This window comes from Dipodomys spectabilis, unplaced genomic scaffold (genome assembly GCF_019054845.1).
Source record: "Dipodomys spectabilis isolate Male_0828 unplaced genomic scaffold, ASM1905484v1 ptg000051l, whole genome shotgun sequence".
In the NCBI taxonomy this organism is placed as follows: domain Eukaryota; kingdom Metazoa; phylum Chordata; class Mammalia; order Rodentia; family Heteromyidae; genus Dipodomys; species Dipodomys spectabilis.
The window spans coordinates 21,301,169-21,320,552 of NW_024870728.1; the positions used below are offsets into that span (position 1 = coordinate 21,301,169).

Sequence of the window (19,384 nt, forward strand, 5' to 3'; positions counted from 1 at the left end):
TGAATGGGAGTGAAATAGAATTCAACCCATAAACAGGGGCATTCCCAAGGTGATGAGTGCCATACCATCTCACCAGTATTCTAGCTAAGTCATAGCTAAATTTACACTGGATAGTAGCTTTCTTTGACCTAAACTGTCTTTATACTCTATTGTGAAATGCTTTATTGTGTATCTATTGAAGAAAATTTGTTGCTTTCCATGCCAGAGTTGGCTATATTCCAAAATCAGGAATGGAGTGTTTCCTGAGACTATTCAGCAATGAAGGAAGGAGAAAGAAGAAAATTGGGTATATTAGTTTTTCAGTTACTGTTATAAGATAATCAGTACAAGTGTTAATTGCACTTGAAGGTTTCCTTTACATAGAAAAAGTTTGATTTCTATATTGACATCATTTCATTTATTTTCCTTTTGACTCAATCCCACCTGATGGGATATGGAGTTGAGCTCTTTAGAATATAAAGAAGGTCAAAATACAATTGGTTAGCTAAGCAGCCACACAAGATTCTCTTGCTAACATTTGCAGTATTTTCCTCGGCTGATCAAGCACTTTTCTCCCTAGAAAGTAAACAGAAAACAGCTGTTTATGAAATGGTTCAGAGGATATATATATTTGGTCAGATGCAGGATAAATAGATCATAGATTAACTAAAATAGTCCTAAACAAACAAAACAAATCTATCAGCCACACAGATTCAACCTAAAGATGTTCAAAAGGAAAAATCAAACAAAGAAATTTAAAAAAATCAATGTATCCACAATTAGTTCACATTCCTATTAAAGATCTGTTTCCTAAAGCTTTATACTCACAACTATGGGTAGCCAAAACATCAACCAATCAGCCCAAATCCCTGAGCCTAACAGAATTGTTACAAACTATGACATCCCATGACATTATAAATCCCAAAGATGATTGATCCTGGAGCCCTCTAAACAGCATCACAGAAAACCTAATGCAATGGTTACTGACACAAGAACTAGAAGGAGAATATGCTACACTCAACAAGCCTGCTAGATCCATTCCTGCTTCTTTGCTTTCTCTGGACTACCTCATTCTTAGGCTCTGTGTGGTATTGCTCAGTAACTTTAGGCTACCAGCCTGACAATGTTCAACCTCAAATTAATGGAGCTCATGCAAGTCTCTTCAGGTAGCTTCCAGGAAAGTCCTGAGATTCATTCTGATTGATTTCTCACTCCAGAATTCCACTCATTCAGGGAAATAAGAACTTCTGATGGATCAGGAGGAATTTGCATGCATCACATCTGAAGCTGAGGAGTCATCTCCATCCTGAAGTCTACTGGCTGTGAGTAGAGGAAACAGTTCTCAGAGGAAAATTGAGACATTACCAAGGAATTACATCACCTGCTAGACGACCCAAAACCAATCACTCACTCTGATAAACAAATAAAGCTGGAAACTTGCACCCGAGATACAGCCATTACCAAGAAAAAGATAGGTTGAATTGCAAACATTATGGCAAAAGAGTGCTTAGGCTAGAATTAGAACCCAGGTTCCCTACACAGTAGTTTGATTCGTGTTACTTATATAGTCTATGGCTGAGATGGGAGGTGAATGTTTTTGTAGAGTGCTTTGAGTGGATGGTTTTGTTTCCCTCACTACCCCTAGCTACTTTCTTATTTTATGCTAGGTCAAATCCTGTTGTCTTGTAAATATTGACAGTTGAGGACATGGCCATGTCCATCTACTGTTGTCTCTGAGCCTCCTGTGCCTGCAAAGATCCTTGGGACCTTGTGGCATAGAATGTGAAGGAACACTGCTGTGGTTGGATCCTTCCTGTGTGGTGAGTAAGTCCTGCTTCTAGCTTGGAGTCCCAGAGGCCTAGGAAAACGTTCCCTCTAACTCTACAACAGGAACAGGGTTCCAAGTGGGGACACTGCAGCAAGCCTAGGCAGCCTCTGAAATACTGGAGGAAAGTATGTTTCCCAGGTGGGGCTGAAATTATTCTCTTTAAGAAAAGAGCTGTGGAAATGTAAGTGGAGGAAGCAGTCATAGAACGACCACTTAGAGCATCACAAGAGTCCTTAAAAGATTGTCCAATAAATGGCTGGGCTCAGGTTAGTCAGCCTTGAAACCATCTGATGTATCCAGACCTCTGTACAATGTTTAAAAGCAATTGGAGAACTAGAACACTAATTTGGAAACACATTCTAATGCTGAATCACTCTTCCAATCAAAAATTCCTCCTTATCTATTGCCAATTCCATTTTCTCTCTAAGAGAGCTAATTATCCCAGTATTGGGAGTGGGTTACAGGACCAATGTTCATGACTATAATGCCCTGATTTTTATAGATGTATATTAAAATGACAAGTAAAAGACATTTTATAGGAACACAATAAAGATGAAGAGATTCAATATATATATTGGGTTAGTAATCATTATAATCATTATTCCAATAATTATTGTAACAAAAGTAGTAATACATCTATGTGCAGAAAGAAGAAAATGGAGTAATTTCTAGATTGGGGAAAATTTTACATGTCTTTGAATGATGATGCTACAGCTCTCAGTTGCCTGAGTAGCTGGATTGAACACAAGAACCCCTTATGCTTGGCTGTATTCTTTTTTTTAACCACAGAATAATTGAAAATTTCTATCTTGATACTGGGCTTTGAAGTCTGGGCCTTATGCTCTTGCTCAACTTTTTTGCTCATGGCTAGAGTTCTACTACTTGATCCACACATCCACTTCTGGCTTTTTTTTTGCTGGTTATTGGAAGGTAAGAATCTCTTGGATTTGTTTGTCTAGAGTGGCTTTGATCCTCAGATTTCAGCCTCCTGAATACTAGGATTGTTATGTGTGAACCACCAGTGACCTGCTAAGCATTCTATCTTTTTGAGTGTGTGTGTGTGTGTGTGTGTGTGTGTGTGTGTGTGTATGTGTGTACTATATAAAGTTAACACTTTCATTTTGCATTGGCAGTCAAATTGGAAATAAGAATTACTTCAAATTTTGTTCATTATCTTTCATACATTTCTAACAATAGCCCCCAGATATGTTAAAAACCATTCTATTGCTATCTAATTTGAGGACATTTTCTAGTGATGCTGGTCATCATCTTTAAATAAAAATTGCTTATTTCTTTAGGAATTAATGGTGATTTTGTCATGTATCATACCCTCTAGAGCTCTATTTTTCCTGGTAGAGGTGCAGAATCAAAATCTGGTAGCATTTTGGTTGCCAGAAAATTCATTAAGATTGTCCAACAAAGAAAGGGCACATCACCAAATTCTTCCTTCTAATGCAAAACCGTCTTCCTGGAATTTGCAATATTTTTCTAATATGGATAGTGGAGGTTTTTTGAGAGTGCATAGTCATGTTAAAGTAAATACCCCGGGGAAATACTTTCAATTAAAATTCAGAAGGTTTAGAAATCCAGGCTAGGAAGGATTTCCCTGACCTACAAAACCTAATAAGATTTTTTTTCTTTCCATTTTCTCCCTCCTCATGCCTCCTAAGTGTGCGTCGCCGTCCTGCTTTCTTACCTGGTGGCCCCGTTTAGCTCTGCCCTCTAGACATTTCTGTCAGAAAATGGCTTTCAAGAATATTTTGAGAAAACTTGACACACTGATCTACTCTCAAACTCAATGATTTTTTTTTTCCTGAGTGGAAAAGAGTAACCAGAAAAGCAAACAATAATATCTTTGACAAATGAGAAAAATCTGACTGGAAGATAGAGAGGTAGAATTTGTGGTGATTGAGGAAGTTAGCACACACAAAAGCATAGCAAAAAGAAAGTAGCAACTCTGAGGCTTTAAGAGTAAGCAGACCTGGAATAAGACCGACTTTTTCATGTTGGAGTGTAGGTGGGTCTGTAGAATCTCATTAGTTAGTAAGAGCTTCTTTCCTGTGGGGCCTGGGGCCTGGCATTTCATCTTTCCTGGTCTCATATAAGAAGTAGATAATGAATATCTTGGTTATAGGATTTCTTGGTGAGTTTTACACATTGTATATGTGATGTAATTATCCAGTTTGAGTACAGTGATTCAAGCCTATATACTCATTTATTTAGCACTATCATTGTAAATGCTTAAATGCCTAGGTATAAAGGAAATACTTCGCATTTGATTTTGCATTTTTTTACATCAGAGAACAAAGGAGAATTGCTATCTTGTTGAGTGTGTGTGTGTGTGTGTGTGTGTTATATAAAGAGCAAGCAATATTTTTAGTTGAAGTCACATTCTGTGAATGTATTATTATTAGAATTCTAGTGAAAAGTATGGACATTTAACTGAAATTACTAAACACACACACACACACACACACACACACACACACAATCATCCAGGTTAGGGCCAAGAAGTAGGCCCTGAGATGAATGCGGGGGGTGGGGGGGGAAGGATGGGGGAGGGCTAGTGCTCATGAGAGATGATTCTCACTGGGAGGCAGAAGTGAAGGAACAAAAGAACACTGGAAAGACACTTAGGGGGCCCTGAACCTCAGGTCCTACAAGTCTGTGCTTACACAGTGCTGAGAGTTAGCACTTCCATCAAATTGATGCTCTAGGTGACTCTCCTGCTCTCCCCTATACTGGACCTGTTGGGAGAATATGTGTCTAGCTCATGGTGGGGAGGGGGATGAAGTATGGGGGAAGAGGATCTTGCTCCCAGCCCAAACCTTTCTTTCAAACTCAGCATCTGGAGTTATAGCAATTACTGTTGTCAGATTGCTTCAACTTCCCAAAGAACTCCAGGAGATCACTACAGGACCTGGCATGTGAAAGGGAGCAGAGGTACGTGGCAGACTATAAGGTTTAACTGCAGAGATGATCTCATTTTTGGCCATCAAAGTTCATGTAAAGACTTGCTAAAATGTCTACAAGTTATAGCCTCATTCTCTTTCACACCAGGATTAGTAAAGATGTTAGGAAGAGCAAGCAGGGCCTTTGTTTTTGTTTACCTGGTTTGTCAGGGACCACTTTGGGTCCTAGAAGACACCAGTCACCTCTAAGAAGAAGCCCCTAAAGGGAGTTGGATGGCAGTTGGTAGATTGTCCCCAACATAGATATTTCTCTTAGACATTATTTCTAAGATGTGTGTACTTTCAGTATTCAGTTGACTCAACCCCTCCCAACCTCAGTCCAAATCATTTGTAATGATAGCCTAATAATAACTAGAACATTCACTCTGAGTTGATCGGTATTATTTGATAAAATCAGGGTTTGTTTGATTGGAATGGTAATATATTCAGAATGTGTGATAGAAAACCCAACCATATGGGTTTAATTTTTTTCTTTTTCACATAACAAGCTATACATAGTCGGTGGTTCTTGTTGTTGGTTTAAATCCTTGGTCCTCTTGATCTTTCACTCCTAATCCCAGTATGACTGGGTAAGATTTGGTAAAGTGGAAGTCATATCATAGGAAACAACTCCCTTTCCTCAGAGTAAACAGGAGCAGAGCAAGTGGGTGTGGACAGAAGGGATGAATTCTGGGCTTTAAGAAGCCATTTATGGAAAGATCAGGAAAAAGTGGGTCCTGAGCATATTTTATCTCAGCAGGTCTGGGGGGAGGAGGCTGCCATTCTGTGTCTCCCACAAGCTCTGAGGTGTAGTCAGTGTTTGTTGGGAGTGTGAGGACCACACGAGGACAGGTATACACTTCTGAAAGGAAGCTAACCGAAGTGGGACAGGAAGTTTTCAAAACGGAACTTCTGATGACTGACTTAGGGAACAACCCTCCTGAGCACAAAAAATGTGAGGAATCTAAAGATTTGCCCTGAGTATCTCAACAAATTCGGCTTCTAAAGAACATAAGGGGAGGGGGGAAATCAGGTGAGGCGATGCACAACTGTGGACAATTATAAACAAATGGGGTAGACTTGTCTGGAAGACCTCAGAACAGAGTAAGCAATGCTTTAAAAATGGTTAAAGTTAAATGTAAGGAGTGCCTGGGAAATATACTTACGGCCAATATCCTGCTTTTCTCAGTTCCATTTGTATTCTTATAAAACCGCATACTTGGAGTCCCACCAAAAAATTCCTTCCAGGGTCAATATTATATTTTTATGTCATTTCTTAAACCAATTCTAGAATTAATTACTAAGCTAGATGGCAAGTATGGTTCAGAAAGGGAAGTTACAATCTCCAGAAGTCAGCATCTATGCCTGAAGTTTGAGTCAGGCCAAACAGCACATGATCCCAACTTCAAAGATAAAGAAGGACTGTGGACACAGTACATCTAAGGGACATAGTTAATAGACTTTCCATAGTATCTTTATGGACAGGTTAATAAGATTAGAGAAAGGGTTACCTGCTAGTGTTGTCTACGTGCAATATTCTAAGAAATCCAATATGGCAAAGTGCAGGGAAGCAGCTAAGAATGTGAACTTTGGATTTAGCTCACCTGGTTTTATCCCTTAGGAGCTGTGCAGAAGAGAGTTAGCTAATTTCTCAGTGCCTTTGTTTTTTAAACACATGTACAATGCATGTAGGATTGACAGGTAATATAGAGTATTGTTATGGACACAAACTGCTACATGTAATGTACTTAGAACAGGGCCTGATACAAGGCAAATTTCACACACATTAGCTATAAAGTATTAATATTCTTTCTGCAGGCCTAGGTCATATGGAATTGAGAAGGGTACTAATGTATTAGCCTATAAAACCAAGAGTCTAAAAGGACTTCTGACAGAAAGGAAACTTAAATCAAATGTAAAAAGATGAAGTTTAAAAAGGACTCATAAAAATCTTGTTCTGGGCAAAATAACAGGTAAAGAATGAAAGAAGTTTTTATAGTAGCACATGTGAAAAATGACTTACAAGTTTTTAGCTGATTGTAAGTTTAATATAAGTTAATATGAGTGCAACTATGACAAAATTAGATTTAGGTTGCCTTTATTGAAATACAGTGTTAGAAAGTGCAGTCCAGTTCTGCCCCTAAACTAGTTCAACCACACTTAGAATTCCAGTAAATATTCTGCACAGCAGGCCATTGAAAATAAGCATATCCAGACAACCCAAAACATTAAAGAGATTAAGTACATGTTTTAAAGGGGATTATTTGAATGATCAGGATTGTTTAGTCCAAAGAAGAGAAGACTTAGAAAGATTTAATACTGGCCTTTATAGGTTTTAAGGGTTTATACATGAAAGGAAAAGAAATATATTTGGGTTGAGGGGGGACACTACAGAAGAAAGACCATGCCCCATGCAATGAAGTTAAAAACCAAGTAGCTGTCATCTCAGACACGAGTAAGAACCTTCCTCCAATCAAGGACTGTGGTATCTCAAAGTCCTTCCTTATAACAGATTGCCTATTTCTTCTCTCTGCTCTTCTACCCTAAATGTGTAGCAGTCTCTGAAATCTAATATTTATGCCCCCAGCATTCTTACAACCTCTTTTAATTTTCAGTGTTGGAGATGAAACCTATGGCCTTGCATAGGCTGGGCAAGCACTCTACCACTAAGTTATATCTTCAGCCTTTTATTGAGACAGAGCCTACTTATGTAATGCAGGCTGTGTTGGACCACACAAATCTTGTTTCCACCTCCCCAGTGCTGGTATTACACATATGTAACACTGTGCCCAATGCCCTAGCCTTTGCAAGTTGCTGACACCTCTTCACATTTGCTGATTGATCCTATACTGTTTTCTGCTCAGCTTCCATCATTAGCATGCCTTTAGTTACTTATGTTGATTCCTGAGCTTCTCTGTGATTGCTTTCTTTTCAGGACTTGAGTTTGGTGAGTTCATACTATGTTGTTACTTTTACATATTCTCACCATGCATTTTTTGTATTTTGTCCAAAATTTCTATTGGTTCTCAGAGAAAGTGCTCAGAAGCACATTTAACTCAAGTGTATTGTTAAAGCTTTCTCTTAGCTATTTCTGGGAATATGAAACTTAAGGGTGCCTTCTGTCCGAAGCCATGTTGAATCCTACTTTGGTCCAATAATTCATTATTACCTTGTCAGCTCATGAATGCTTATGTTCGTATACGTTTTCCCCTGCATTTTGGTTGGGTTTACAAAGATAAGAGCATTTTGGTTGGGTTTACAAAGAGTGCCCCAATGATGTACTCTGCTGTGTTGCTCTCATTACTTTTCATGGAAATCTCTCTTTCATTAGCACATCAGTTCTGGAAGGGCAAGCATCATATATCATTTTACCCTTGTAGATATAGTCCCTAGCCTAAAGCCTGACAGCGTGGGTTGTCCATAATTACTGAACAAATGAAATTATATGGCTTTAAATGAGAATATCTGGGTGGTGGGCCTATTAGAACTGAAAATGTACATTTTTCCCAGTTTAAAAAAATTGAATTCATAGAATTCATAGCGGTAAGATCTTATGCTCTAGGGACATTGATTCACAAAGCAAATGTACAGGGTTCTAATTTACAAATGACAACATGGCTTAATCAGTATTTGATGGAAGATACATCTAGAATGATAATGGATGTCTTCTTTTATTTCTTCTTCCATTATCCTTTCATGCTTGACTTATGTCTTTTATTTAATATGAATAAGTTATAGTTATTTTTGTATTATAGTTCCTGTGTTTTTATTGTACTTATTCATACTTCCTCTCTGGTGATAGAAGACAATAAATATGAAAATAAATAAAAGGAATTGATATCATCTATTTACCAAGGGCAATCTCATGTAAATCAGTCCACTTGGAAGATGAAGTCACAGATTAGAAGGTTGCTATGGTAAAGACAAGACAGAGAGGGGAAATTCAATGATACTAAATACTCACGTTAAAGCTACTAAAATAAATCTTTTTCTACTCTAAGTGATCTTTAAAGGTCATTTAGTATCATGACATAGTTTACCTCCAGACAATCTGGAAGAAACTTGTAGTTGACAAATTCTTCCTCTCCTCTTTTCCTTTTGCTGATGCTATATTAGTTCCCAGTAAGATTTGCTATTACATCCCTTTGTGAAATGTGACAATATTCAAAATTATATAATCTGTTGTAAAAAGGTATGAATGATTGTTTGATGACAGGCTGGCACTATTGTTTGCATCCTAAATTTCTTCCAAAAGTTCATGGCTAAAGGCTTCATGCTCTGTCTGTGGAGCTACTGGGAAGTGGTGGAATTTTTAGGAGGTCAGACCTAGTGAAAGGAAGTTAGATCATTGTAGACATGCCCTTGAAAGGAGTATTGGTATCCAGGGCTCTCCTGTTGGTTTCTTTCTCTTTACTTTTCTAGCTGCCATGAGGTAAACAGTCTTCTTCCATGCGCCTTCTATGTTGTACTGTGCTACCACAGGCCCAAAGGGATGGGGCTAAGTGAATATGGACCGAAACTTTGGCAATCACAAGCTAATAAATTTGACTTTTCTCAGTTGTTTTGTGACAGTAACCGAAAGCTGACATAACCCTATTTTGAAACAACTCAGGTGTGGTAGTGGTGTACACCTGTGATCCCAGTGGCCTCAGAGGTAGAAGACAGGAGACCATGAGTTTTAGACTAGCCTGGGTCTATATAGCAATCTGAGGCTAGCCTGAACTACAATATTAGACTCTCTCTGAAAAAACAGCACTTTGTAAAGGGATATACTTGACAATGTATGTCTTTAATCACAGTCATCCCTCAATATCCTTGGTGAATTGGTCCTAGAACCCTTGTGAATATGGATATTCTCACATAACCAAGTCCCTCTATATAACATGGCATAGTATTGGTATCAAATCTAGGCACCTACTCCTAATGTACTTGAAATCATCTCAAGGTTACTTATAATACATAGTATTAGTGATCATAATATAGTATAATTTAAAAAATAACGACAAACTAGGACATGTAGGATTTTTTCCCTTTGAAGGGACAGTATATATCTTTTTCATAGTTGGTTAAATCTACAGTTATTGAACTATGGATAACTGAGTCATTGTATAAAGATATTGCTAGAAGGTTTAGAACTTTTACTCTCTTTTAAGCACATTTGACATTGTTAGACATGATAGCATTTCTTCGTATCTGGACCAACTTGACAGCAGCAGGCATAAGCACTTCAATGTCCAAACTAGAACAAGAATAATATTATTTTTAAATTTCATTAAAAAATTGTAAAAATAATGAAGCCAGGTGCTGGTAGTTCATGCCAGTAATCCTAGCTACTCAGGAGGCTTAGATCTGAGGATCACAGTTTGAAGCCAACCAGGGCAGGTTATCTCCAATTAACCACCTTAAAACCAGAAATGAAGCTGTGGCTCAAAGTGGTAGAACACTAGCCTTGAGCAGAAAAGCTCATGCCCCACAATTGACATGATGATAATCGTTTTTTAAACAGAAAACATCTATGAAAGATTCTATGTTTTCTGTAGGGCAATCAGAACACAACTGCTCTTTCAAATGGCAGATAAACACAAGCACACTCTTCAAAGATTGAGAATCAGTATTACAGAAAAGCAAAGAATATAGTAATTTGTAGCATAAGGACAGTTTAGTAGAATTTTCCATATTGGGACCATACGCTAGAGAGTTATACTGCCTTTTGGTCTTTATCAGATGGGATTTCCCTGGCTTCCCAAATGATCAACATGGAAGCAGAGCAAGCAAACAGTATGTCATCCAGGATGTTCATTTTGAGAGAAGCCAGAATGAGACCCCCCTGTATAAAACACGACCCCATTTACATAGAGCAATCTCAGTGTTAGAAAGCAGTAGGAAGAGATGAGTCAGGAGAGGATTGTGAACATTCTTCGAGGACTGCCCAAGTAGAGGGTTAGAGTGGTAGCTTCTTCCTAAAGTGAACAGTAACCAGTACTAAAAATTGTGACTCAGCAGACTTTTTAACCACTCAAATAAGCATCCCCCTGGTAAAGAAAATTCATTGGAATTCAAATGAGTGACCAGTCAGCAAAAAACTGCTGCTGACGTTATTAATCTTCCAAATTACCCAGATCTATCATATACATAAAAACTCATCATTGGGCACTTGTGGAATAGGTATCCCTCACTTAAAGAAATGACTACTGTCAGCAACGTTTGCAGTACAGAGACTTTCTATCAAATCAATGTTATCCTCCCATTGATTTCCATTACAAAATCTTAGATGCATTCTGCTGTTGACTCCCATTAACTGCCTACCAAACCCTTTGGAAATGGCACATTTAAAAGAAAAATGATTATATTCTGATGAAACAGTCACATTGATATTTAATATATTAATAGGAACACTGTTTCATTCAACATGTCATAATACTCAGGATGAAACATAATACATATATACATATATATCAAACTGTGCTAACTCCTAAGATATTAGCAACTTATATTCTTATTAGTTTTACAACTGTTTTGGCATTTCTACCATTATATGATAAAACTTACCCTATTAATTAAAAGAAATATTTTTTAATTTACTACTGTTCTTTTTCCCCTTAAAATCCTTGTCTAGAAATTCCATTAATAGCTATGGCACTTTTGTCCTTTGATGGGGAAAATTGGTCAACTAGGCTCAATTATGGAGACTTAGCTCTGTGCCTACTGCAGTGTCCCCATTACTGGAGGAACTGTATATCTCCTGGAAATAATGTCACAAATGAAAACAATAGGTCTGAGGTGGAAGGGGTAGCTCAGGTTGTAGAGTATCAGCTAATGAGTTGAAGTGTCAGATTGAGTTTGAGCCCTGGTCTTGGACCAAAATAAAAAAGAAAAGGTAAAAGAAAACAATGATAAAAGCCGACTATATACTTCTAATGCTTTTTCTAATTTCTAAGATGTAGTAGTAGTAGTTTCTAACATTGGTGTTGTCTGTGTCTGTGTTATTTTCAGCCTATGTGCTTTGCATAATGTATGTTCAATTTGAGTGTTTCATGTAATATTTGCTGGATGTCTGATTGACTTTCAATGACGATTTTATTCATTAGCTTTTCTAAGAGCTGACACCTCAAGCTAACAAAGTGATTACAAATATCAGTTTTCACAGGGGTCATGTAACACAAGTCATAATAGCATTAAATGTCCAGTATCATCAGGTCTGGGCAGAACATTCTTAACAGTGGAATTTTGTGGAATTCTTGCATTTCTTACCTTTATCGTTATAGTAAGTGTATTTTTGTTATCAGCAATAATAATTTGAGTTATGGGGAAAAGCAAATTGTCTTCTTAGCCACCTACCCATCACCAGCAATGTACCATCCTCCCTTTTACCTATTTCATATCATTCACTACAATGCAAGATTCAACACCTGGCGTTTGCTTTGACATTTTATTCAAAAGTAAAGTCGTTAAACTGTAACTCACAGAATTCTGAAAAGTTAACGACATGATTCTTCAGGATGTTTCCTGGAAAAGATCAGCAGGTTACTTTCTCTGAACTCTTGGTTAATTAAACCAAGACCAGTTTTTTGTTAAGCTTTTCATGTCCAGAATCCTCAGCATGTCAGTATCTCAAAATCAAACCCATTTACAAGTCAGAACCACACTGACTAAACTCACAAGGATATACAGATAACTAAAATGTCTTTGTAGTGACAATCACAATTAGTATTGTTATAGTGGCCAGGTTCCTGTGGGTGTAATCAACACATTCTTTCCTTGCAGGCATAAAAAGTACTGAAATTATGAGCAGAAAGTGAGCACAGAATGAAAATGGAGATGTTAATTCGTTAGAAATATTTTCGGGTGGACATCAGTGACCTGATGCCAATATGTGTTTTCTCAATCTTGAAACAACTCTCAAGCACCACACACACACACATTCTTTCAAGTTCAAACCCTGTGACTTTGTTCACTCTTCTACCTTTCTGACACTCGTTTTCCATGATACAACTAAAGTGTTCTCCCTACTTCTTTTTCTCTCTTATAGGAAGATTGTAAAAAGAGCAAACGATTCAAATATATGTAAGTACTTGTTTTGCTTTCTAAAAATATGTATTATAGTTATTAATGCATATAAATTGTATCTATTAATGGGTTGCACCCTGGCCTTTCCATGCATGGAGAGTATTTACAAATACTAGGATTCACTTATAAGTTAGTCTTCCATTTGGACATCCCTTCAAATAGCAAGCTTCTTCCCTCCCCCAGTGGCACAAACACAACAGGATGCCCTTCTAGTTCCTCAGCAAAGTGAAACTGCAAATTTTGAAAGAGGTGTAAGTAAGGTTTCCTAAGGTCAATGTAAGTACGGTTAGTAAAGCCACTGGCTCTACTAAATGAAGGGGAAATCAACAGGAAGGTGATAAGATAATCACTTCAGGAAAGAATACTTAGATATGAAATAACTGAGAATCTGGGGAAAATTGCCAAAGACCTCTAACATTTTTAGAAAATGACCCTCTTTTTGATAACGCTATAAAAGTCAAATGTGAAATAAAGTGTGTTATAAGGTATGTAGAGAAGTTGCAAGTTTCTTGATGTATTCTAATAATAAAAAAGCAGTTTTATAAGAGAAAAATCAGAAAGCGGTGCTGTGGCTCAAGTGGTAGAGCACTAGCCTTGAGCTAAAGAGCTGAGGGACAGTGCTCAAGCCCCATGACGACAAAAAAAAAAAAAAGAAAAAGAAACAGAAAAGAGAAAAATCACAAACAACTCATTTAATGCAAATATTATGTGACATGACAACCCTCTGCAATGCAGATCCATAGATGTGGGGAAAAATAATTTAATGGTTGGGTTTGGTGAAGAATGGACAGTTGTATAAAAGTATGACTGGAATGGAGGAAGGAAATGTAATCTAATGGTAGGAAAATGGGGGGAAATGAGGCCTAGTATTTCAGATTTTTCTTGACCTGTAGGTATGGGACAGAAAACCTATTACGTGAGGATTTTCAGTGATGAAGGTGGGAGGCAGAAAAGTTTTGGGTTTTTTGTTTTAGTTTTGTTCTTTTTGTTGTTGTTGTTTTGTCGGTCATGGGACTTGAACTCTGGGTCTGAGCGCTGGCCCCCAGCTCTTCAGCTCAAGGGAGTGCCACTTCCTAAAGTTCTTTTTTTTTTTTTAAGGCTCATTTTGGAGGAGAATTCTAGTTTCTAAGACACACCTCAGGAGATTCTGGAGGGGCCAGTGCCAAGGAATGGTCAAAGAGGTGTTCTTGCTTCTGTAGCTCACCCAATATGTTTCAATTCAAAATAAAAGCAAGTCAATGTGCCATAAGTGCTTTGCATTTTATAGGCAAAATTAAGCTAATAATAATTCTTATTATTTGTTTTGCAATTAACATGTAGTTGTAATTATATCATAAATGTAGAGGCCCAGTCGTGGTGACTCACACCTGTAATCTTATTTGATCTGAGGATCAAGGTTCAAAGTCAGCCCAGGCAGGAAAGTCCATGAATCTCTTATCTTTAATTAACTATGAGAAAGCCAAAATGGACCTGTGGCTTAAGTGGCAGAGCACTATCCTTGAGCTGAAAAAGCTCAGGGAAAACACCTAGGGCTTGAGTTCAAGTCCTGAACCATTAAAACAAACAAATGTACATATTTTGTTTAGTATAGAGTAAATGTTTTTTTAAATAACAATGAGTTTTGTTTTCAAATAAAGTTCCATAAAAATGTTTTTCTCATCAATTGCTCAAATTTGGTTCCTGTTTCTAGTAGATTTTTTTTGAGGGGTCTTTACTAGGACTAATCATACTAGGAAAGTAAGGTCTTCCTATAAAAATGAAATCAGACTTTTCTGCTGGTAAAAATCTGATATTTTCAACTCCAAATGGATCAAAGACCTCTGAGTCAAAGCAGACATCCTGAAAACATTATAGGGAATAAGAGAAACCCTAGGTCTCCTTGGCACAGGCCGAAATTTTCTTAATAGAGACCCAGAAACACAACAAATCAAAGAAAGGTTAGACAAATGAGACTGCATGAAGCTACAGAGCTTCTGCATGGGAAAGGACATAGCTAGCAAGATTAATAGAAAGCTCATGGATTGGGAGAAGATCTTCACTAGCCATACAACGGACAAGGGTCTTATATCTAAAATATACTTGGAACTCAAAAAATTAAATCCCCTAACAACAAATCCTCAAAGAAACAACTGCCCGATAAATAAGTGGGCCAAAGACTTAAAGAGAAACTTCTCTGAAGAGGAAATAAGAACGGCCAATAGACATATGGAGAAATGCTCAACTTCTCTAGCCATAAAAGAAATGCAAATCAAAACAACATTGAGATACCACCTCACCCCAGATTAAATGGCTATAATCAAGAACTCTAATAATAACAGATGCTGGAGGGGATGTGGCCAAAAGGGAACCCTACTGCATTGTTGGTAGAAATGTAAACTTGTTCAACCACAGTTCCCCTATGACCCAGTAATCCCACTTTTAGGCATTTACCTGAATGTCACAAACAAGACCATACTAAAGCTACCACCAGCACAACTATGTTTATTGCAGCATTATTTACCATAGCTAGGATATGGAACCAACCCAGATGCCCCTCAGTAGATGAATGGATCAAGAAAATGGGCAACATATATATGAATTCTATGCCTCCATCAGTAAGAATGACACCACCCCATTTATTAGGAAATGGAAAGACTTGGAAAAAATTATATTAAGTGAAATAATGCAGGCCCACAGAAACATAGGACCTATGGTTTTCCTTATTTGCAATAACTAGTGTATGTCTGGGACAAGCAGAAAAGGTCAAAAGTTATGTACATATGACCAGATAAGATGATGTTAAGCAAATGAAACCCATGATAGGGACACAAGTGGTTTTTTCTTTCTTGCTATTGTTTCTAATGTATTTATAATGTACCATGTGACTTTTTTGTTGCTGTTGCTTTGTATGTTCTTCCCCATGGTAAAACCCCTGTTTTCACTGTATTGATGTTGGTATAATTTGGGGAGGGGAAGGGAAAAAACAAAATGTTTAAATAGGAATGCAGGTTGACCCATTGTAGCAATGAGATGCACAAGACAGTATTTAGGCCGGGCCGGGAGGGTGGGGGAGTGGAAGTGGGGTTGTGGATTATAGTTGTTGGGGTGGGAGGAAAGGGATGGTAGGGGAAAAACAAAGGAGAAGGCAACAATGCTTGATAGGAAATGTACTCATTACCTTGCTCATGTAATTGTAACCCCTCTGTACAATATTTTTACAATAAAGAACTTATTTAAAATCTGATATTTTGATTGTATCTATTTACATTCAAATTTTCACTATTTTATTAAAATATGCTCATTTGCTGAGCACTGGTGGCTCACATGCTTATAATCCTAGCTACTCAGGAGGATGAGATCTGAGGATTGAAGCCAGTCAGCACAGTAAAGTCCTATATACTCTGATCTCCAATAAATACTCAGAAAAGGCAAGAAGTGGCACTGAGGCTGGAGTGGTAGAGCACTAGCCTTGAACAAAAGCAGCTCAGGGATTGCACTCAGACCCTGATTTCAAGCCCCAGGACTGGCATACACACCGACAAATGTGTGTGCATGTATTTTATGTTATCTTATTGTTGATTATTTGATATATATGGATACTTTGCATGGGTTTTACAATTTGAATATTGGGTCTCTAGGATATTAAATAATAGCTAAATATAACCAATAATAAGAATGTGCCTCTTGGAACACTTGGTGCATAAATCTCTTAGAATGAATTCTTAAGCATTTTATAATGCTTTATAAAAAAAGCTCAGAATGTGATTTGTTGGATTTACATTGCACAATTTTGGTTGAGTTCTTTTGCAATTTGGATGCCTGATAGTTACATGAAGAAAACCTTAATAGTAAGCTCCAAACCCATCCAAGTAATTTTTATAAACATTCTTGACTTAAAAAAAAAAATCACCTTTTTCCATGCAGAGAGCCAAGCCTAGGGCAAATGTTCCTAGATTTGAACCCCTGTCTGCCCACTTTCTAGTTCTGTGACCTGGACTGACTAAATATTTCTAAGCTTGTATATTTTCATCAATGAAATATCTGTCTTGGGGTGGTCCTGAAGATTAAATGAGATATTTCATGTAATGCAATAAGTGCTCTGTGTAAATGCTATCTATGAAATTTTCAAATTCATGTGTTAGTAGATATGTTAAGTTTAGGTATAGTTAGGATATCATTATAGTTTGTTAAAAAAAATAGTATGACACACATACAAAACTTTAAATCCTTGAGTTCAAATACTAAATGATGTGCTGTGGTCTTCCCTACTTCCTGCCTTCTGTATCCACGTTCTCATGAACATATCTCCAATGGCATTCTACCCAAGCAACCAGCTAGCACAGGGAGAAGGTTGGAGAAGATGAGATCTTTTAACAAATTAGCAAAGGGATTCTACCTTCCCTCCACCTTCAAGATTTCAGCCTGTTGCCTTGGGACCCATTAGTTATATCTCATTTAGTTTGCTTTGCTAGTCAGGAGACAATGAATGCTAACATTGAGTATTCAGTCATAACAGACACTAGGCTAAGTGAGCTGACAACTTTTTTTTTTCTCCTCCCAACATTTGTGTTTCGGAGATGGGTAGGCAGAGGCTCTGACCCAACAATTTGGCTTAAAGTTATGCATCCGGTTAAGTGGCACCACCCCTGCACATCCTATGCCTCTACATTTAGAGCAAATTTACCCATTATACAATGAATGCTGTAAATTAACCCAACAGAATTCCAGTCACTAACTGGCAAATAGGCCAGCCCTTCCTCAATCCACGAGAAAAATGTAATTCCAATTGGGACTTGCTCTATAAAATAATATTGCAAACACTGTGGTAAGGAGATCCACATAAATTAGAGAGAGGGGAGAGAAGTGGCAGGTGCCGAGGGGGATTCGGGTGGATGTTTCTTCCATTAAAGGCAGGAGGAAGTTTTAACTACTGAATTCAGCAATCATCCTCAAAGTAGAAGTTCAGCTTTCAAAGCCTTTTGGCCAAGCTTCAACCACACTAACTACTTAGGGTCAAGCAAACCACTGGACAACTTGTGTGCACTGTATAGGGAGACATCTCTCCACAGCTCCTGAAAACAAGCGAGTTCTTCTTCCCACAACAGCAGCTCTGCACACCCTCGCAGGGAGCCACATGGTAAAGCCTAACATTAGAGGGGACCCCCCCCCCCAGCAGCAAGCTGCAGAGTCCCCCCCTATTTCTTTAGCGCATGCTCAGGGCAGATCTGCTGTTATTGAACCCTCGCAGGAGTCCAACTCCCCTGGGGTCTCTGGTTGGTGAGGTGGGGGTGGGGGTGTCAGAGGACCTCGCAGGGCGGGGGCGGGGATGGGGGGGGGGAGAGGTCCGTGTGCGCACGCGCACGCGCGCCGGGGGCGGGGCGTGGGCTGCGCGCAGCGCCGGGGGCGGGCGCACACGGTCTCTCCACGCCGCTCCCCTTTGTTCTCTGCCATTGTCAGGCGCTTCTTCCTCTGGCGCTGCTTTTGAGACCACGGCAGTCGGGGAAGGGGAAGTGGTGGTGGTTTCGTGAGAGGGCTTTTGCTACCCTTTGGGGTTCGCTTGGTGACACGTGGGGTCCTCTTGCACTGCCCCCCTGCACCCCCACCCCCGTGCCTAGGAAGGCAGGGAGCGTGCACAGTGCCACTTCCTCTCGGATGGCTGCTGCGCACCGCGGTCCTCGGGATCCCTCCTCTAGGAGGCATCCTCACCCAGCACTTGGGACCTTTCACCTCCTGACCGGCCGCGTCCGCGCCACGACGGCGACGCGCGGCCCCCTCCCCTCCGAAGGACGCGGGCTCCCATCAGGCACCAAAGCCGGGGTCGGAGGCCGGCGCTCGGCCCGAGATCGGCCGTCCGGGCGTCCCGGGAGCCGGGCGCGAGTGCGGCCGCGGCCCTCCCCGGCGCTGGCGCTCCCCGGCCGCCAGGCCGCCGGCTCGGCCCCCTTATATAGCCCTCTAAAAATAGCTCGCCTCGCACCGCCTTGTAAGGCAGCAGGGAGATCCGCGGCGCGCCAATCCGAGCCTGCCGCTGGGGCCAGGCCCCGCCCCTGGGCCCGGTCCGAGCTCCCTATTGGTCCTCAGTGACTTCATGAGCCCCCTGTTTACCTTACATGGTCACACGCGGCCTAATGGACGCCCTCCTCCGAAATCCCACGGCTGCGCGCAGAGCCGGGCGGAGGGAGGGAGTCTGGGGAGGGAGGGGAGGTGGGGGGGAAGAGCAGGAGGAGGAGAAAAGAGGGAGGGGGTGGGGAGACTACAAACTAGCTAGGATGGGGTGGGGGGTGGGGAGGGAAGGGAAGGGGTGTGGGGGAGAGGAGCGATCGCGAGAGGGAGAGGGGAAAAAAAATGCAACCTCCCAAAATAAAGAGCAAAGATTGCATTAGGAGCGAACAGCGCTGCAGAAATAGATGGCAGCTTCGTGTCAGTGAGTTTGCATCCCCCTTCCTGGTCCACGCGCTGGAGTGATTACCCTGGAAGGGAATTGTTACTCCCGTGAAGTCCCCTTTTCCTGGCAGTCATCTGCACTGTACACGCTGGACGTCTTTCTCCATCCTCCCCACTCGCTCTCTCCTCTCTCATCTTT

At 39.8% G+C, this 19,384-nt stretch overlaps 1 protein-coding gene across 2 annotated transcripts in view; it reads left to right on the forward strand.

The window, feature by feature from the left end:
- The first annotated feature begins 19,118 nt into the window (after window positions 1–19,118).
- Window positions 19,119–19,384, forward strand: part of Klf7 (Kruppel like factor 7) — an 86,481-nt gene continuing 86,215 nt past the window's right edge. For both annotated transcript variants that reach the window (XM_042679199.1, XM_042679200.1), the window contains exon 1: window positions 19,119–19,225. The gene's annotated coding sequence lies outside the window, so the exon portion shown is untranslated. The remainder of the gene's footprint in view (window positions 19,226–19,384) is intronic.